The sequence below is a fragment of the Macaca mulatta genome, chromosome 4, assembly GCF_049350105.2.
Source record: "Macaca mulatta isolate MMU2019108-1 chromosome 4, T2T-MMU8v2.0, whole genome shotgun sequence".
Taxonomy (NCBI): domain Eukaryota; kingdom Metazoa; phylum Chordata; class Mammalia; order Primates; family Cercopithecidae; genus Macaca; species Macaca mulatta.
Genome location: NC_133409.1, coordinates 166111653 through 166132193, shown reverse-complemented (window position 1 = coordinate 166132193; position 20541 = coordinate 166111653). Strand labels below are relative to the sequence as shown.

At 40.8% G+C, this 20541-nt stretch overlaps 1 long non-coding RNA gene across 1 annotated transcript in view; it reads right to left on the bottom strand.

The window, feature by feature from the left end:
* Positions 1 to 658: 658 nt before the first annotated feature.
* The window catches only part of LOC144340754 (uncharacterized), a 131310-nt gene continuing 111427 nt past the window's right edge, over positions 659 to 20541 (bottom strand). Inside the window, exons 3-4 of the long non-coding RNA XR_013417068.1 lie at positions 1924 to 1985; positions 659 to 1772 (exon numbers count right to left, since the gene is read on the bottom strand). This is a non-coding gene — a long non-coding RNA (uncharacterized LOC144340754). The remainder of the gene's footprint in view (positions 1773 to 1923; positions 1986 to 20541) is intronic.

Sequence of the window (20541 nt, the reverse complement as noted above, 5' to 3'; positions counted from 1 at the left end):
TTTTGCCTTTATGAAAAAGAAGTCTGTACAATTCATCTTAAATGTTCATGAGTAACAATTAAAAAGGTAGTTTCTTCTAGGAAGCCTGAGTTATAATATGTGGGCAGAGGCACCAGTGGAGAGTATTTGTTCTAGAAACCTTCAGTGACTTACTTCCATATGTGCATATGCTTAAGCTTTTGCATGATAATAGAGAGTAAGAAAATCTTGTAATTTCCTGGCCACATAGAGTCCAGAAACAATGTTTGTTTTTGTTTTTGTTTTAAGTTCTTGGACAGGATACATACAGGCTTAAGATTGTGTTCTGAAGCATTCATTAAATGGTTGCTAGACATATAATCGATGTGTATGTATAGTATAAATTATGATACAATATTTGTAATTCATGCATAGGGTTTTATTATCTAGTGAATTTTAAATTAACAAGGAACTCCTCCCAGGTTTTCTAAATTAAAGGCTTTGCATGATATTTTAACTTATTTGCTTCCCAAAATGTACATTTAATTTTAATTTTCCTTTCTAGTTTTTTCTTTCTCATAATACTTTAAAAAAGAAAAACATGTTTTTCTTCTAGGCAGAAGAGGTCCTGTACTCTCCTAGAAGAAGTTCTATCATTGTAATAGGATAATTTTTTTGAGAATGAGGAATGGTGTCTGACTTTTATATTTCATCTGCCAATTTATTAATAGGAATAGCTCTTTGGAGATCTTTATACCATCATGTAACATTATCCACGTCAGAAGCACAACATCTAGCATAAATTTAATGCACCTTTTAAAAGCACACTGTTGAAATATTCACAAGCTGTAAATGTGTTGTTGGTCTGTATGTGTAGGTGGATGGAGGCAAAGTGGTGGTAATAAAGTGGGAAGGCTCGGGAAGAACAGCTAACTGTATAGGGGTGAAATGACACTGTTGATACTCAGGTGGTAAATGTCAATATTTTTCCAAATTCAACTTTGACATTCAGAACAATTATAATGTCACATTTTCATGGGGCAGTAACGATTTCCTTACATTGTAATTTCTATTCTTTGACTTTCAAGCAGCATCTTTTACCTGCTTTGTCAGACATCTCTTTTAACTCTCAATCTTGAGGACTAAGTTTTGGCAAACAAGGATCTCACATTATCAACTGTATTTTAGTGAAGTCATATATTACAAGGAATTGTTGGCAGCATGGCCTAATAAATACCTCCCTCTTGTGTAGAAACTAGCACAAGTACACATCACAATACTTGAATAGGGGATCTTCTATATGATACATGACATAGTTGTAATGAGTCAAAGATTTTCTTGAAAAAGATCGAGTGCTTGTGAAGCAAGACAGAGAATCCTTCACTCTGAATTGCACCCAGCCACGTGTACAGTGCACATGAAGTATAAATGGCTTTTAAAGCATAGCACCTCTGCTAACAAAAGCTCTTTGAACTGAGGTTAGGATAGGATGTGTGGGTTTGTATAAGCATCAGAGTGTTTTAGAAAAAACACAAACATGACAAGTTGGGTGAGGATTTTCATTTTCTAGTAGTATAACATAATAGTCTAGAAGCAGTTGTGTCTGGAAAAGAAAAAACAGATGTCCACAGCTGATTCCAACCATACCCATCGTGGACTTCCCACTGTGTGTCATTTCTCCTGCCAGTTCTTCTCTTTTTGGAGGACAATATGGACGAGGTGGAAACAGTTGGATTTAACAAGATTCAATGTTGGGCCTGCCATTTACCGGCATTGATGGCATACATCTCTTCCCTGAGCCTCAGTTTCTTCATCTGTGAAACGGACTCACTAAGTCATTATGACTATTAAGAGAGGTGACATTTAAAAATAACTTTGAAAAGAATAAAGCTTTAAATATATGCTGATAATAACAATGGTAATAATAACAAACATCATAATGGTAAACATTTACTGAACACTTACAATGTATCAGAAACTGCACCGAACATTTTTCATGCATCATCTCACTTGGTCCTCACAGCAACCTAAAAAAAACAGGTACCAAGCATGATGTTTATCACCAAGTAAGAATTCAATAAATCTTTTTTTTAAAAGATCTCTATTTTTTAGAGGAGAAAACTGAGGTCCTCCAGGCTTGATGATTCATTCATTCTTTCTTTCCTTCATTCATTTACTGTCCAAATACTTGCATTTAATTTTCCAACTAAAGACTTCAAGCCCCTTGAAGGAAGAACACACCTCTCTCCAGTTCACCAGAACCCCTGGACTGAATGAATGAATTTAGATCAGTAGTTCTCAACAACGGGTAATTTTGCCACCCAGGATACATTTGGCAATATCCAAAAGCATTTTTGGTTGGCCTCTACTGGGTTGAGGCCAGGGTGCTGCTCAGCATCCTACAATGCACAGGACATCTCCTCACACACACACACACACACACAAAATGTCAGTATGACAAAATGTCAGTAGTGTTGAGGTTGAGAAATCTTGATTGAGATAAATGAGAAAATTGGAAAATAAGTCAATGCACGTGCTGAACTGTCTTCCAGAACATAATGCGTCGTGCAAGCTCTCTCTAGTCATGAGAAGGTGTAAGCTCTCACCTGCCTCTGGTTTGGACCCTCAACATCATCCCTTCATAACCCTCATTCTTCTTTTTTTGTGCTTGAGGAGACTTCTCCCAGCAGAGATTAGATGATTGTGCTTAGCTAATTGCCATGATATGACAACTCAATAGAAAACCTGATAGAAATCCAGACCAGCTTTTCTCCAAAGAAAATTGTCTCCCCCTCCTACCTCTGCAAAAGATATTCTGCTAAAAACAATCTATTTGAATAGATCTGGTCAGTCAAAATGAGAAGAGGAGCTGATTCCAGCAAATTTCATATATGATTTGTTCCTGATTCTTTCAAACTTTCTATCTTCATATTTTCTTTTACTCATTTTCTGACCTATTAATTTATTTTATCTTTCTAAATTATTCATATTTTTGTAAGGTCTTCTTAATTATTTCTAGCATAAGGCAGAGAATAAACACATACATCAAATAGCAAAGAGAGGCATACCATTTAAAATTTCTCCAACATTTTTATTTTCTTCATTAGTGTTTCTTGAGCAGGGCGAGGATATTTATTTCCTGTTAAGAATCACTAACTTAGCATAGAAAAACTACAAGTAAATAAAAAAAGCAAGCAATAACCAAGTTGTTTTTCTTTGGGAGGGGTGGTGTTGAGGGAGCAGTGGCAAGATGGGGAGGATAGGAAAAGAGATCAGGGTGGAAGATATATAAGATATTTGATTCACTTTAAAATTCTGAGTAAAAAATACACAACACTGATTAATGAATACAAAAATATAAACATGCTTCTGGTATATGCTATGCAAAGAAATGAGGCAGTGCAAAAGAAAAAGAGGTTGGGTGGGAGAAAGACAAAGAAGAGGGAAAATACAAAAAGGGGGAGGGAGATAGGTGAAAGGGGAGGTGAGAGAGTGAAATGGGGTAGAGAGGGAAGCAGGGAGGGAGGAGGTGAGGTGATGGGAGAGGATACAAAGAGAAGAGAGGCCTGAGGATAGATAAAGGCCAACCTCTCCTGCCCACCTAGTTACCATTCCCTGCAATGCCCTCCCGCTTGTCTTGCCTCCACAAAGCTTCACTCCTTCTCATTTCTCCATTAGACAAAAATTCTGCAGAATGTCTGTCTGTACAGATGTTATGGTAGGACTTGAGAAACACAAAATGAGAATAATCATTTTTCAACTTCTCAATGTTTTATTAAGTTTTTATTGCCTTCAGGAAGGGCAAAGGCTTTATTCTTTAATTATTTGCTAAGCAGTTCCCTGTCTTCTCACCCTCTCTCCAAAACTGCCAGCAAATCTCTTTCCTTTCATAGAATGGACTAGGACAAAACAGGCCCTGTCCACCTATTACTTACTTTCTCTAAAATAAATTAAAAAAACACATACATACCAGAATTCATCTAAGGTGAAGTGAGAAACATTTGTTCAGGTATAAACAAAAAAAAATTTAATTCCATTTTCTTTACAATATTGTAATTGATATTCTGCAATTTTCAATTCCATGGGTAGAAAATGATTGGCAATTTTACACCCCCCATCTTCATGCACATGTACTAAATCCCATAATTAGTGTTGGCTGACCTGACCGACACTTGAAATAATAGATACATTTTTTCAGACATGAAGGATGGTGCTTGGAGGTTAGTTATCCTCTGTAAAAATTCCTGGCAAATTAATTTTCCTGCTGTTTCACTATTGAACATTAAATATTTCATCTCCCATAATTTCAACATTAAAGGCCTTTTCTAGTTTGTTGTGTTTACATTACCAAATCAAAATGTCTTTGACTAAGCAAAGACATACTCAGCTCTTTCAAGATTCTGATAAACACCTCTAAAAATAAAACATAAATTTATCCTTGTGCTGAGTATACAGTTGGCAAAACAATTTTGTTAAAGGATGTTACCGAAATCAGGTGTTTCTTCCAGGGAAAAGAATGGTACATATATCTTATAATCATGGTATGGGAAATCTTGAAGTACTTTGAAAGAATTACTCATTTTCTTGTAAAGGAAATTATTCTTCTTTCCCTAGTTCCTACTCCTTCCTGGTAACTTAAGATGAATAAACAATACCACCTAAAATTATGGAGAAATTTTACAAACCATAATTATTATATGATTTGCAACTGCAGTTACTACTCAGAAAGCCATTCCTATATGTGACTCTGTCTCTAAAAGTGTGTCACTGTGTCATAGACTTATAGATGGTCCAAGACTGTTGGAAAAAGGTTACCCAGCTCCTCAATACTGGATCCAGACTCTTTTAGCTGCTGCTTTATTTTCCCATTAGATTTTAATTATAAATCAATGTTTCAGAGAGGACTCTTCTTTCCCAAAGAATTATCCACTTCTGATTGTTGGGATATTGAAATGTCATTACTAGTAATGTATTCACACATTCCACAAGTGTTTATTGAATACTTTTTGGACACATAAAAAAAGAAATCACAATCCTTTCCCTAAAATGTTAGAAGATTTGGTATTGGAAGAAAGACAATTAAAGACAATTATGGATTTTAAAAGTCCACTAGTGGGCTGTATGATTTCAACTATATGACAAAGCTATCATGACAGTATAAAAGATCGGTAGTTGCTAGGGGTCAGGAGAGAGGGAAGGATGAATGGGCAGAGCACAGAGATTTTCAGGGCAGGGAAAATGCTCTGTATGATATTATCATGGTAGATACATGTCATTATAAACTTATGCATCCAAACCCGTAGAATGTATGATAGCAAGAGTGAACCCTAATGTAAACTGCCAACGCTGCGTGAAAATGATGTGCCAATGTAGGTTCATGGATGGTAATATAGGTACCATTCTAGTAGGGATGTTAATTACAGGGCAGGCTGTGGGTGGACCATTTTCCCTTCCTTACTCCTGCCATCTTCCTTATTGTCTCAGCATGTACCATCCTTCACATTCTTCAGAAGGCAATTCCAGTCTCATGTCATTCACTAAAAATTATCTAACTACTCTAGCTCCAACCCAATTGACTTTCTTAAAAACAAATTACTCCAGAGACATATTATTTAAGTAACTAACCTGAGTCCTTAGCCATTTTTAGGTACAGTGAATTGACTTAGTTAATCTTTATTTCACCCTTTCTGTAGCAGGATTTCTCAACCTCAGCACCATTGACATTTTGGGCCAGATAATCTTTTGTTGTGGGGGCTGTCTTGTGTGTTGTAGGATGTTTAGCAGCATTCCTGGCCTCCACTTGCCAGACGCCAGTAGCACAGACCCCGAGGTGTGTTAGCAAAATCACCCCCAGTTCAAAACCACTTCTAGGCTACTTCACGGAAACTTGGAGGCTAGAAAGCTGAGAACTATATGTCTCGGGTCCTGTTGCAGCCCTGATTCTGGCCAGGAACTAGGTTCTGAGAATTAGCTGAAGTGCTGGATTTTTAAGGTTAAACTGAAGTGGAGATTATTTTCCTTTACCCTTGGCTGTTCTCAAGTGGCAAAAATGGTGTTGTAGAGATACAAAATATTTCTGCAGCAATATTCCTCGTCCCTTCTCCTGAGCGCCGAGGGCGAGTTGTGTGTGTGTGAATGGGGAGTGAGGGGCTGGAACGGTGGTGAGGCACTAGTGGTCTCAGTGTTCCAGGGCCTATTCTATAATCTGATGAGTGCCCCCAAGGCAATTTCCATGGCCACACAGTGTTGGCAGCTCCCTGATGTCTGAATTGCAGCTGTCAGAATGAGCTCTTGAGCTTGACTAATCTGGTGGTGGCTTCAAACGTACTAGTTTCCCTGGCAGTCAGTTCTGTCATGTTCTAGGAGGTGGTCTCCAAGGGTCAGTGGAGAGCAGACTCTTCAGCCCTTCCACAATTTTTTCTGCACCTAGTTTACTAAAGCAATCTTTCCCCAAACTAAACAGTATGGTTTCTCTTTCCTGAACTAAACTCATATAATGCCTTACTTGGATTGTTTCACTCTTAGTAATTTCCTTTCTTTCTGTGTGGTTGAATTCCAGACAGGAAGGAATCATATTTATTTATCTAATCTGCCCCCCATAATTTCTATCCAGTGCTATACTCACAGTGTGGACCAGGAAACCAGTTTGATTAGTGTGTATTTGGCACTGAGTAAAAACTTTCATGATGAATAAAAAACTTCAAAGTTAAGGGATAAAAAACAAAATAGAGACAATCCCCTTCTCTGATTCTCCCTCATCTTCAGTGTGTTGCCATTCCTGGGTCTGCACATCTGAGCTAGGAGTGGGAAATTGACTCTAGTGGAAACCTTGTGAGACTTCCTTATCAGTGAACTCAATCATACTCCCCATCCCAGGTAAATGGCTACGTAATGTATCCAGAACACCTTCTTGCTGGAATAATCTCAGTCGGGCGTTTGGCTCTAGATCCCTATTTGCTGATGACCCTCAGGTTTGCATGTTCATACCCAGCCCCCTCTCCTGAAATTCAAATTTGTATAGACAACTGCCTATGTGATATTTCCATTTGGATGTCTAATAATCATATTAAATGTATCATGTGCAAAACCAAACCCTTCTTTCCCTAGCCCAGTCTACTTCTTTCATTTTCTTTGCTTCTTAGTAAATGCCACCACCACCCACTCATGTATAAAATCTGCAAAATAACCATTAATTTCTTCCTTTCCTTCAACCTCCACTGTTAGACTATCAGCAATTCTGTGTTTTAACTTGAAAGTTGATGTAAAATCCATCCGCTTCACTCTATCTTCACCATGTCCAGCTTGGTTCAAGCCATTATCATCTCTCATTTCCTAGATGGTTTCACTGTTTCCAGTCTTTCTCCCACATTTTAAAACATAAATTGGATCATGTGTCTACTCTGCGTAGATCATGACCAATAGCTTCTCATCAGAATAAGATCTACACACCTTACCCCAGTGAACAATGCCCTACGTGATGTGGCCACTGCCTCGTTCTCCAAACTCATGCTATACCGTTCTCCTTTTGCTATGGTTGGAATATTTTGTCCCTTCCAAATTCATGTGTTGGAAGCTTAATTCCCAGTACAATGGGGTTAGGAGGTGGGACCTAATGGGAGATGTTGAGGTCATGAGGATTCGGCCCTCACAAATGGATTAATGCCATTATGAAAAAGAGCTTATGGGGTTTGCTCTCTTCTGCTCTTCAGACACATGAAGAACAGTGTTCCTCCTCCCTGAAGGATTCAGTGTTCAAAGAACCATCTTAGAAGCAGAGACATGCTCTCACCAGACACCAAACCTGCTGGTGCCTTCATCTTGGACTTTCCAGCCTCCAGAACTATAAGAAATAAATTTTAGTCCTTTATAAATTATCCAGTCTGTTGTATTCTGTTACAGCAGAATACTACAGGACAAAGACGCCCCTTTTTCATTACACTGTGTCCCTAGGCCTTCTTTCTGTCCTTGAATTGTCCAGGTTTGTTCTCACCCCAGGGTCCCTTCCACTTTCTATACCTATGCACTGGCTGGCTGTCTGCATGTCTAGTTCTTGTCATCTTCCAGATCTTAGCTCACATGTCATTTTTCAGACAGGTTTTGCTTGATCATCCCATCTTAAGTAAGATTAACAGGGTGGCCCTCCAAGTCACCCTGTTCATTTCCTTTATTGCATCCAACACTATCTGAACTACCTTGTCTGCTTCCCTGCTCCTTTTTTGCCTGTGTCCATGTACCAGAATGTAACCTTCGTTAGGGCAGGACTGAAGATTTGCCTCCCTGCTACATCCCAGCACCTGAAACAATGCTTGGCACACAACAGGCTCTCAGGAGATATTTGTTGAATTCATGTATCGTTGAATATGTTCTCACCCTTTTCTTTTAGACTTCTTTTAAAGAGTGGGAGAATAAAGTGAAATAAGTAGCTCTAAGACCATTATTAACTTTGCTTTATAGGAAAGGAGAGAGCCTTGTTGAACTGAAAGTGACATTGTCATTGCTTAGGTATGAAATTGACACTATTTCTGAAAAAGTTCTTTCGTGTTCTTTCTTTAAGACACAGTCAGGCCTGGAAAATAGGGGCTTCATTGTGTGTTTTGTGTAGAATGGATAACAAAATGAATAACAATAATATTAGTGATAACAGCTTGTATTTACATAAGTGTTTGCTGTGCATCGGGTACCATTCCAAGCAATTTAATCCTGATAGAAACCCTGTGCTCAGGTAGGGTTATTAGTCTCATTTTAACAGATGAGTAAACTGAGGCTCACAGAGTGTAATCCATGGCTAGTAAACATCAGAACTCTGATTCACTTTGGAAGTCTGGCTCCACAGATGCTGTGCTGCCTCTACTAATAAACACACCTTTTCGATCGTGGTGCAAGTGATGGGTGAAATTGATGGCAAATTCGACTTTCCTTTAAGGTTTGCCAGTAGGTCTGAATGCTCCCTAGAGACGATGTTGAAACATGTTAGCCAGCCCAGAAAGCCTGTGCTTAGGGCTTTGGAGTCCAGGGCTTCCAAGCAGAGCTCTATGCTACCTTCCTTCCCAGTCTCTGGACACCTATTTGAATCTCTCTGACTGACACATTTCCTCACTAAACCTTTACAATCACTCAGATCCAACTAATGTCGGCATTCCGGTCTGCCATGCCAACATGACACCATGCTAACATGACACCATGCTGGGTACTTGGACACGCGTGTTTGGTATTACCTTAGGTACCTACATTTTTTGCTCTCCTACCTTCCTGTGGCATCTGTCCCATTTTTGGAATTAGTGTGCTCCCTTCATTTTGCTACTTTGGATTCATCAAATCTCTGACATAACACCTGGCCACTACCTCTACTTTAAGGCTGGCTCATTTGAGAAGGCCTGTTTTAAAAGGTCAGTGTTGTTATTAGTGGAGAACAGTAATAGCAAAAGCAGAACAGAGTCGGAGCATCAGTGCTCTAGTGGGAAACTCCCTGGGGATGGGAGCAGACGAAAGTGCATGGAACCCTTTCTTGGCACATTGCTGGACCACGGACCTGATGCAATAATCTGTAAAAGCACACCCGTAATACACGCAGTAGTCATAGATTTCTTCTACCTCCTGCTGGAATATTGAGTTGGGAAAATCTTCCGAGCCTGAGCTGGGATGTTGCTAGCGAGGCAGAGATTTCAGGTGAGAAGTAAATGTGCAGAGCGGATGCAGTGACCTTTCTTATTTGCAGTGTTTTCATTCTGCAGCTTGCACGGCAGGGACCCTGACATCAGAGGCTCTGATGGCCCGAGGCTGTGTTGGAGAGGAAATAAATTAGCCTGCCCTACTTCCAGAGGCTCCAGTAATCTACGTGCAGCACGGAACCTGGGCAGGGCAAGATGTGTGTGGATGAGCGACCTCTCGTGGCTGGTAGTGGGAGCTGCATCGCCTGTTCCTGCCGCCTGGAGGAAAGTACAGGGGACCCTAAGTCACACCATGGTCTGTATACCCCGGTCCCGGGTGTTAGGGAGGATTCAAAGGAATTATACACAGGCAAATCTAAGGAGATTATCCTCTGACCTAGGGAAATCAAAGGAACATAAGGTTTCTCTATTGACTTGAGGTCATTAGAGTTTCCTAGAAGGGAGAGACCCGCATGGATCAGAGTAATCCAGGAAGCTGAGCCTAGAAGGATGATTGGACTTCAGATAAAAAGAGGGAGGGCATTCCGGGATAGGAGAAGAGCACAGACAAATCAGGCAGGAAGAAAAACCTTGATGACATAGAACAAAGATTTTGAATGAAAAAAAATGTTGAATAGTTTGGGGTTTATAGATACAACTGAAAACCAAGCGATGTAGTGGGGAAACCAGGAATAGAAGGTCCTGCCCTCATAAGCCTTCGTAAAAGACCTCCTCAGGTCTCCGCTGCAGAAAAATAGCCTCACCACGCAGTCTGGGCTGCTCTTTCTGCCCCAGCGTTTGGTGCGTTGTGGACCTATCATGACAAAATCAGGGGTTGCAAACTCAAATGCCACCAGGGCCTAACAGTTAACGTGAATGCATGAAACAGACTGGGTGGAGGATTCTGGCATTTCTGAGATGTCGACTTGAATTTTAAAATTTTCGGTGACATTTAGACAGCCTAGAGTCATGACTAGGCTTGGAAGTAGTGGAGGCTGTAACAAAAATAGGAGGGTTTGGGCCTCTTTACAATAGGCAGCAATGACTCAGCTCTGGCCGGTGCTACCATCAGGGATATTGCCAAGTATTCCAGGTATTCAGTAGAAGCATATACATTATGTAAAATTTTATGGAAAATCTCCCCATGTTTAAATGTTGGATTGACTTTTTTTTTTTTCTGAGACGGAGTTTCACTCCTGTTGCCCAGGCTGGAGTGCAACGGCGCGATCTCAGCTCACTGCAACCTCTGCCTCCCGGTTCAAGCAATTCTCCTGCCTCAGCCTCCCAACTAGCTTGGATTACAGGTGCCCACCACCACATCCAGCTAATTTTTGTATATTTAGTAGAGATGGGGTTTCACCAAGTTGGCCAGGCTGGTCTTGAACTCCTGACCTCAGGTGATCCACCCACCTCAGCCTCCCAAAGTGCTGGAATTACAGGCACAAGTCACCGTGCCCAGCCTGGATCAACTTTTGAAAACATCGTACGGATCAGAAAAACCATTTGGCCTGCAAATTGGCACTTTATTTATGGAAATTTGGATTAATCAGGTTTATTCTGGAAAAGAACATTTTAAAACACTGAATTAAGTAGATTCTAGTGTTTTGGGGAGAGCTATGGACACTGGTGGCTGCTCTCATTTCTTTTTGGTGAGAGCCGAAAGTGGTTTTTCTCTGATGGGTTCCTTGAAAAGGGCTCGGGCCGAGGTCAGGAGCCTTTTGTTTCTGTTGTCTCTCTGCCTCTTGTTAGCAAGTTGGGGTAACTTTTCTGAGTTTCTGTTTACTCATCAGTGAAACTGGCAATCTAATTCCAGGTCCTTTTAGCTCAAACATTCTATGACTCCTAAGGCACCATCTAGATCTAAAATGCCACGATTCTTATTCCAAGCTGGAAGCACATGTGCTTTCCAGCTGACCTCACCTTACCTTATGCTCAGAGAGAGTTGTATTTTGTGTGCTAGCCTCCCGTGATCCCTCAAGAAAGGCAGTGTAATGTAGCAAAGTCACTGTCAACCTTGGCCACACATTGGAATAAACTGGAGAGTTTTGCAACAAACCCAGTGTCAGACCCCATTTTGAACCACCCAGACAAAGGGAAGTGGCCTCTGGGGATGGGACCCGGCCATGGAGCTGTTTTCATGACTCCCTTAGTGAGTGTCATGTGTAGCCAGGATTGTGAATCAATGGTGTGGGCAGAGGTAGGCGTTTGACCCAGTCTCTGGAATCTGAAAAAGCTGAGCAGCAGCAGTTCACATTGGATTCTGAGGCAGAAAGAAAAATGTGGCCTCCTATATACACTTACCAAAACATCCACCCCTATTTTGAACAAAATGGAAAAAGTTAATAAAATCCCTACAACCAGAAATCAAGGACTATTCTATAAAACCTGTGTTGCCCAATCTATTCATGCACTATTGTCAACACTCATCAACCTGGCTGGGGACTCCATAGCCATGTGATGCCATGAAGCCGTGGACTCATCGGACAGGCTGATTCCCATTGCACAATAATATAGCGTCATAAGTCAAGCCAAGAACAGTAGCCTGTCATCTTTATTTAAAATGATTAAAGTTTGTTCATTACGGATATTCTTGCATTCATCTTACTTTTTTCAAACACTGAATTCAGATATTATTTATCTTGATTACTAAATGTTTTGCTGCCCCCTTCAATTTTATACCCACATTGAGTACCTCACTCATCCCACCCTAATCCTGGGTTCAAATGTTGTCTCTGCAAGCCTCCACTTACTCTTGCATAAGAGGCAATCTTAACCTCTTTTATAGAGTTGTGAAGATTAAATGAGGTAATGTAGTAAAGTGCTTAGTACCAACTGGGAGCTCTCAAATACACTAATATGTGTTGGCTAATGTTACATACAAAGATTATGTAATACTATGGTTATCATGGGTCTGATTTGTCTGTTTATTCCAAGACAGCTGGCTCACGTGGGGTTTCCCAGTTCTCTGTGGTTATAGAATTGGGGGTGTCTCAACATCATAAACTGTCTCCAGCCAGTGGCATCTAGATTAGTGGCATTCAAGCTCTTCCACACAAACCCCCAAATCCAAAAACAACCAGTTATTATTTATAGCCAAACCATGACTATATAAATTGAGTAAAAGGCATAATTATTTTAATCTATTCTATATATTTGGCTCTACGCAAATTTAATTTTAATTTAAAGAAAGAGTCAATTTGAAGAAAGAGTTACATATACTTAAAATCTTTGGACTACTCTTCTGGATTGTGTTTTCGAAGTTTCATGTCCCGAAGATTCAGCTGGGGGTCTCCTTATGTGTAGATTCTGATTCAGCAGGTGGGTGGTGAGGCCTGAGCCTCTGCATTTGGAGCAAGCGCTCAAGTAGGACTGGTTACATAATTTGTGGAGCCCAGTGCAAAATATAGGACTCCTTGTTCAAAAATCATGAACAATTCCAAGATGGCGATGACAAAGCACTAAAGCAAGTGCTTAGTAATTTAGTGGTTTCTCAAATCAACAGGAAAAATACAGAAACTCCAATAGAAATTGGGCAAAAAGTATAAACTATCATTTTATGAAAATGCAGAACTGGGCAAAGTGACTCACACCTGTAATCCCGGCCCTTTAGGAGGCCAAGGCAGGCAGATCGCTTGAGACCAAGAGTTCAAGACCAGCCTGGGCAACAGTCTCAAACAGTTCCTGAGCGAAAAGCCCTACAACTCTGCCCAGGTCACATGCCAGGAAGCCAGTGTTGCTCTCAGGCAGTGCCAATGTTGCTGGGCCATGGCCATACTTTGAGTAGCGAGAGTCAAGACACCATTGTACAAGAGAACTTCTTGTGATCTCAGAAATATGCTCTATCTGTGCTGTTCAGTACAGTAGCCACTTAACCACATGGGGCTGTTGAGCACTTGAAATGAAGCTGGTGTGACTGCAACGAATGTTTCATTGAATTTTAATTAAATTTAAATGGCCCCATGTATCTGGTGGCTGCTGTAGCAGATAGCACAATTTGTATGTCAACTTTGTCCAGCAGGACAGCTTCTTACTTTAGCAAATTGTCAGTTTCCAAATTGACTATAGAGCATTACAGTCAAGGGGGGTCAGACTAGATCTTTTTCTTTACGCTTTAACACATCTATTTAAACTTAAAAAAAAACTGACAGGTAATAAATGCTACTCCAAATAGTCTCATGGAAAAGACATGGCCCAAGCTGGGAGATAATAATTTTTCACATTTACTAAATATATATGTGTGTGTGTGTGTATATATATATATGGATATATATTTCTAATTTACTGTATAAAATATTGGCAATTCATATGTTAAAAGTTTCTTGACTCCTCTCATAAGAAATGACTGACAGCCTTTAAGTGCTGTCTGTGTCTCTTAAACCCAAAGTGACTGACATTCTTCAAGCAGACACACTTTCCTGCAGCCTTGGATGCGACTTGCTCTCCCTAATATGAAGGTGGTTTTCAGGCATCCTTGCTGCTGCTTAGGCTTTTAACCCTCTATGGTCAGATGCCTTGCATCTGGTGGTTAGAATGAGCCTGTACAGGGAGGCAAGACCTGCCTGAGTGCCAACAGGCCTGCTATGATGAAACAAAGAGGCACTTCAACTCTGAAGGATATTTTTTTTTCTTTAATTTGGGCTGAGTGAAATCCCCAAATTGCTGATCTCCAGAAGGGTTTTCTGATTTCCAAACTCTGTTCAAGACTTTAAACTTTCTTTTTGAAACAGGATTAGTGTGGGGCTCAGTGAGAGAGATAAAGGGAAGAGGGAGGGAGAAAGGGGGAGAAGAAAAAGAGAGAGAGAGAGAAGAAAGGAGAGAGAGAAAGAGAAAGAAAGAGAAAGAAAGAGAGAAAGAAAGAAAGAAAGAAAGAAAGAAAGAAAGAAAGAAAGAAAGAAAGAAAGAAAGAAAGAAAGAAAGAAAGAAAAGAAAAGAAAAGAAAAGAAAAGAAAAGAAAAGAAAAGAAAAGAAAGAAGGGAGGGAGGGAGGGGAGATGGAAGAGAGGGAAGAAGAGAGAGTAGGAGGAGCAGGAAGAGAGAAAGAGGGAGGAGAGACAGAAAGGGAGAGAGAGAGAGAGAAGAGAGAGAGACATCTGACTTCTTGAGTCAAAGAAGATGCTATCAGAAGGCTGGGCAACCAGCAAGGAGGGAAAGAATGTGAGAAGGAGCTCATTTAAGAATAACAGTATAAAACCAAAGTTCTATCCATCAAGAATGTGTAAGTACCAAGGAAAACAGCACTTGGTTTCTGTGACAGTTTTTTCTCTGGATCTGTGGTTGGTTCATGGCTCTTGACATCAAAGCACAAAACACAGGAAGGATTAAACATTCTCCAAGTGCTCACTGCTTAGCAACCCCGAGATATGCTGCTTAGACATCTAACACCTGGACACAGACCCAGGAATCTATGAGAAGCTAGGAGTGATAGAAGGACAGAGGGGGAAAGGAGGTGTTATTCAAAGGTGTTAGGTCAACTGGCTAAACATTTGGAGAAAATAAATATTGCTAAATACTTACACTCTACAACAAAATAAATCCCAGATGAATAAAATAGGTATGTGTTAGAAATAAACAAAAACCAAAACTATAAAAGTGTTGGTAAAAAAGTGGAGTTTCTGGGACAGGAGCATTGTAGGTACTTAATTTCACGAAGCACTGCCAGATTGCTCTCCCTAATGGCTGCCACCCTTCCATTGCCAGCGCGAGAAGGGTTCTATGCTTCCAAATCCACACCAACACCTGAGATCGTCTAGTTTCTGGTTTCAGCATTCTAATAAGCTCATTAGTGTTTTAAAATGCATTTCTCTGATTACAAGTGAATTTGAATATCTCTTTATATACTTGTTAATTTTGGGAGGTTTCTATTTCCTTTTATCTTATTTTATCTTATTTTATTTTATTTTATTTTATTTTAAGATAGAGTCTCACGCTGTCACTCAGGCTGGAGTGCAGTGGCATGATCTCGGTTGACTGCAACCTCTGCCTCCTGGGCTCAAGCCATCCTCCCACCTCAGCCTCCCAAGTAGCTGGGACTACAGGTGCAAGCCATCACACTGGGCTAATTTTTGTATTTCTTGTAGAGACAGAGTTTCACCATGTTTCCCAGGCTGGTCTCGAAACTCTTGGGCTCAAATGATCTGCCTGCGTCGGCCTCCGAAAGTGTTGGGATTACAGACATAAGTCACTTCACCCAGCCCTGCATTTTTGTAAAATGCCAGTTTATATTTTTTTTGCCAAATTTCTTTTGGAGTTTCTGTATTTTTCCGGTTGATTTGAGAAAGTTCCTTATATGTTCTAGATATCAGTTTCTTGTTAGTTTAGGGTCTGCAAAGATCATTTTACTATTTGTCATCCACTAACTTTGTCTATGTTCATCTTTGTCAAAGTCCTTCATGTTGGTGCACTGAGTTTCCTCTCACACAAGTCCCTAAGTGAATGCAGTGTTTGTTGTTCAAGGTGGTGGAAGCTGGAGGTGAGCAGCACGTCCATTCCAGGGAGGGCCATTGGGTGAAATGTGGGGCATGCGTACCACGGAGGGCCGAGCAGAAGTCAGTAGCAACGGACCCAAGGCACACCAACATCAAGGAGGGACCTTAAAAATGTAGTCCGGAGCAAAACAAGTAAGAAATAGAATGAGATATATAACGCAGTATCACTCATGCCGCTTAAAATGTGTGAGCATTATACAATACATATTTAGGTAAAACAAATGCATACAAAAACGATGCATATTTAACACATTCGACTGGTTGTATGGCGGGACTGGAATAGGAAACACGGATGAAAGGGATTTTAAAAAGTAGAGAGGAACCTAGGAAGATTAACCACCAATAATGTCTTAGGAAATGAGGAATATAATTGGCTGCACCAACCGCACCTGAGGGCCTCACACTTCGACTACAGAAGAAAATATGGGTAAATATTTATATTGTGTTGGTGGAAGAAAAGACTTTCTAAGAGCAACACTTATGACAAAAACTATAAAGGAATAGGGTGATACAGCTGTCCTATTGTGATATAGTAAGAAATATATAGGCTGGGCGCAGTGGCTCACACCTGTAATCCCAGCACTTTGGGAGGCCGAGGTGGGTGGATCACCTGAGGTCAGGAATTTGAGACCAGCCTGGCCAACAGGGTGAAACCCTGTCTCTACTAAAAATACAAAAATTAGCCATGCGTGGTGGTGGGCACCTGTAATCCCAGCTACTCAAGAGGCTGAGGCAGGAGAATCCCTTAAACCTGGGAGGCAGAGGTTGCAGTGAGCCGAGGTCACACCACTGCCCTCTAGCCTGGGCAACAGAGAGAGACTGTCAAAAAAAAAAAAAAAAAAAAAAAAAGAAAGAAAGAAAAAAAGAAATAAATGTATATTAAAATAAAAAATATATTCTAAAAGTTTATAAAACTAAATAAGTATAATAGAAATTTAAATAATTGAATTTTTCAGGGGTGTTTTGCAAGATTTTAGCAAATAGACTTCTGAAGTTAGTAAAGCTCATAGCTGTGCTGAGCTTCTTGAAACACTTTGCAAATAAGGTTGCCTCTGACTTCAGTTTCACTATAGCTACTCGGTACATGTGTAGGTGGTAGCCTCCTCATCTTCTCTCCTAACCTGCCCTTTTAACTGGTGATCTATATGTAAGGACAGCTGCTAATGTGAACTCATTTCCTGCTCCCCAAAGCCATGTGATTTCCATGAAGCTGCAAGCTAGAGGTAGTTGCATCAAAGCAAAGATATAGGGAGAGGGTTAAAAAAAAGTGGGGGCACTGGGGTCACTCGGCCTGGACAAGAAGAAACTCAGCACAAGACAACTGTGTTCAAATACCTGAGGGGCTCAAGAAGCAGAGATGCCATGAGGAAATGCTTTCTACTCATGAAAGCTCTCCATCAAAGAACTGGGCTCCCTTGAGAAGCAATGAGTTCCCCGTCCCTGGAAATGTTTCCCCTGTAGAGGAGATCCTCTGCTGGGTTGAACCAGATCATTGCCAAGGTCTCATGATGCACTTGCATTTGGGGGATTGACTAAGCACACAGCTGCATTATCAAGTTGCTTCCTCAAAGGATGAGAAGAAGACCACAAGGGGAATCCGTATCTGAGGAGGAGGCTTTGCTGCACGTGCCTGGTAGATGGTGGAGAGCAAGATTGCAATGTGAGCTTAATTTCCTTAATGTCCTCCTTCTCAGGTTCATCACCAGCTTCACCCAGACTGCTCTACCCACTGTCTTCCAGTTCCAAAGCAGGCTGACCTCTCCATCTTCTAAACTGCCTTCCTCTCTACCTTCCCCACCCTAACCATTTTCCCACACCTCTCTTCCTCCATGGTGTCGTCTCTTATAACTTCATCCTACCATCCTCTCCTGTGGCGCTTAGCGGGTGTCTATTTCAACATCACTGATAGAGCTCACCTTGGTCTACACACTTGCCCATTTACCACAGAGCAGCAAAACATAAAAGTTAAGACACTGGCCTTTGGAGTCAGACCAAAGTTAGAATGCAGGTCCTACCAATAACTACTTATTAGAATTTCCTCAGCACTCCTCAACGTTGGTTTCCTCATTTGTCAACTGAGTAAGATGATGCAATTTCCTGCCTATTTCACCAGGCACTAAGTGCATCATATGGATAATCTCTCCTAATCCCTTCACAACCTAAGAGGTAGGTACTCTTTACTATCTTCATTTGATGGACTCAGAGAATTGTTGTCAGGCAGGTACAATGCCTTACCTAATGCCAGGTGCACTCTCGGCACCATACAAATGCCACCTGTTTTTGTTATAAGGCAGGCTGTGGGAGCATGCGCTATTCTAGCAATGACAGCCCTAATTCCACTCCCTTCTCCTCACTGACCATGACAGCCTATGGGGATGTGATACCAAAGTTGAGAATACTCAGTCTGCACACTAATTTGGCATTTATTACATTCAATCCTGGACTTACTACATCACTCACGTGTCCAGATGTCTTATCTCTTGAGGACAAGAACCTTCAGTGACACATCTGGATGCTTCCCCCAGAGAACCATGAGCATCCCGAGCTCACACAGTCGTGGTGAATGGGGGAGGTGAATCCCAGCTGGGTGGTGCCTCCAAGTCAGGCTCAGGAAGGGAACTTTCCCAGGTGCCAGACAGATGCTTTGGGGAGAAATGACAAGCTGTGGGTGGAGCCTCAGATAACGGAGAGCTCTGGGTCTTCACAGCCTCCAGGCTTACCTTGGCAACAGCTCTTTTCCCTGTTCTCTTTTGAAAGGGAATTATGTGACTGCTGGCACTAGGCAATTATCATTCATGAACATTTTTTTTCTCGTGTCATGTCAGGAAAAGACACACACAAACCTTGCCTGTGAACAGTAGATTCAGGAATTATAGGCATGAGCCAATCTAGTTTTAAAAATGATGTTGCCATCTAAATTCTATTAACTCTACAATGCAATCTCCCTTAGACCAAAATACTGCAATTTCCTTCTCTTTTTACTTTCTTTTTCTCCAATTTAATTTGATTTTTGCTCTCTTTAGAGGATACACAGTAATCAGGTTAAGCCATCATCTTTTCAGTATTGCCCTTGGAGTTCCTTCTCTTTCTATTTCAGTCCATTCTCTACTTCTTCCTTAATCCACTTTCTGCCCAGTGAATATCCCAAGAAGAACTGGACAGAGATAAATCATTTTGCCTTGGAAACTTATCAGGATGAAAAAAAAAAACAATAAACAAGCTGCTGCCCTTCGAAAGTCAGAAAATCACGTTAGCCTAAGGAACCAAGTCTGTTGATTTCCCTTTATCTAAGGGATAGATTTCATTATGAAAGCTGGGCCTGACTGATGGCCAAAGAAGTCCTTAACGCTAAGGAAGTGCCAGAAATAATACATGAATGTGTTTGCTATTGAAATGGTCCAATCTGGATTTCAGATGGGATTCTATTTTTCTTTTTTGGAGGGCGGCAAATCATAGAGGTTTTAAATAATAAATCTGCAACTTCAGCTCTTTTTGAGGGCATACAAACATAGCTGGCCAACTCCTGAAAGCCCAGAGAGTAATTGATTTAACAAGACTGAAGCAATATTGCTTTTTAGGCAGTTTAAGTAGAAACAATTTCTTCTTAACACCTCTCCAATGTTTGGTATAATAACATTAATCGAATTAGATGAAAACATACACATCTTTTAAAATATCCAGTCTTTGTTCTTTCTCTTTCTGTATCTGAGAAAATGAAGAATAGAATGAAGAAACTAGAATGGAGTAAGTGATGGAGACTAAGTGGTTTGGTTTCTTTCTTGTGCATTTTGTTTACATGTTGACTTGGAAGAAAGGGCTCTCTGCCTACAAGATCTAGTTAAATGCCTTTTTGTTCTTTGGGGAAGGGAAATGAAGAATAACAATATGGTAACATTTTCATCCTGGCAAGGCTGGAATGGTTACCCCATCCATGGTTAGTGCGGTGAAGGAGAACATCCCGGTCTGGAATCATTCAAAGAAGCATCCCTGGCAATTGGAAAGCTTCAGGGAAACTCTGTAACAAAAACTCAGGCACCTTGACTTGTTCACGAGTTCCCATATCCCGGTCAGCCTTGCTACCCCCTCAGTCCAGCTTCATACACTGGTGTCCCAGCCCACTGGGATTCTGCCACCCTGTAGCAAGATGGCTTTGAACTGGGATGACCTTCAAAAATATCTTCCTGGTTACATGCCCACCAGGTTTCAGACATCCTTGGTTACAGCCCCGCCAATGTGGCTTGGAAAATTCTCCATCCAGGAAGACTGGACACAAATCAACACGCAATTCCTGCAATCCAAAGGGAGAATCTATGTTCCTCCAAAGAACACTATGAGCCATTAAATCTGCAGGGGCAAGAAGGAATATATAAAGGCTTTTTGGCACAATTCTTGCTCTTTTTGTCAAACTTATCACTGACGGTATGGTAATATAAATCAACAGAAACCAACATG